A 1,098-nucleotide genomic window follows, 5' to 3' on the forward strand; every position below is an offset into this window, starting at 1 on the left:
AGGTGATGAGAGGTTAAGAATTTAATTATTGTCCAAAAAAACTCATTATTGTTGGTAAATTATGCATCTAGTTGGATTTGAACAAAATTATGATATTCATATTCTTGGATATTATTGGGAGTTAATGCTAAGTTCAAATCTAATTACTTGGTTGCATGGAAGATTGAACCTAGTTATGGGATGATGAGACTTGGAAGAGTTCTATTTGTACCATGATGGAATGGCTTTTCCATCACATTTATTGATAGTACTTCTCACCTTTTGCAACCTATCAATGAGGAGGTGACTTGGTCAAGATTGAAGAAGACATGTGGTGATGGGTGGTCATTAYCCATTGGACAAAGAGTATTTGGGTCCCACCTTTCCCCCTATATATTTGAAGACTTCTCTCAAGCATAAAGGCATCTCCAATCCAACTCAATCCAACTTTTCCACCAGCACCTTGGAGCATCCTCTTAAAGCTTTGTAGCATTAGAACTAGTTTATTTTCAGTTTGTAATTTAATTTTCGTAGTTCAGCTTTTATTCTCGCCRCTGTATTGTGTGCCCTCTGTGGGCACCAGTAAGTATTTATTTTCAGTTCAAGTATTTCTTATGCAGCTTTCTTCTTTTATTTTTGTTATGTTTTCTAATTTCAATATGAGCTAAGCACCCCTTTGGGTGTGGGTGTGAGTCCAGCTTAAGGATTTAAGGGCACACTTKGGTGTTGCCATTTTTATTGATTCCTAAGCTTGGTCATTTAAGTCGGGACGTAAACTCAACACGGATAAGCTGATCACTTTAAAGTGTTAATATTAGATCCTTGATCCAGAGATGGGCAGATCTGAAATACGGCTTAGATGATGCACAAAGGTTCGAGAGAGTCTTTGATAATCACGCAGAGATGCGGRTTTTGCATGTTTTTAGCTTTTGTTCAAATATTAGTCGAGTTTATGCTACAATACGTTGTGAGTATAAATCTTCAGACTAGTGGAGCCAGATATCTTTTTWTMTASTAGYTAAATCGGCAAGTTTAAGATTGATAAATTTGGACGCTTTGTGGGCACTCTGTGGGCACAGTATATAAGAATTCACTTTGGAGAGAAAGGAGTTCTTATAG

This window comes from Cynara cardunculus, assembly GCF_001531365.2.
Source record: "Cynara cardunculus var. scolymus isolate 2C chromosome LG 12, CcrdV1, whole genome shotgun sequence".
NCBI classification, from domain to species: domain Eukaryota; kingdom Viridiplantae; phylum Streptophyta; class Magnoliopsida; order Asterales; family Asteraceae; genus Cynara; species Cynara cardunculus.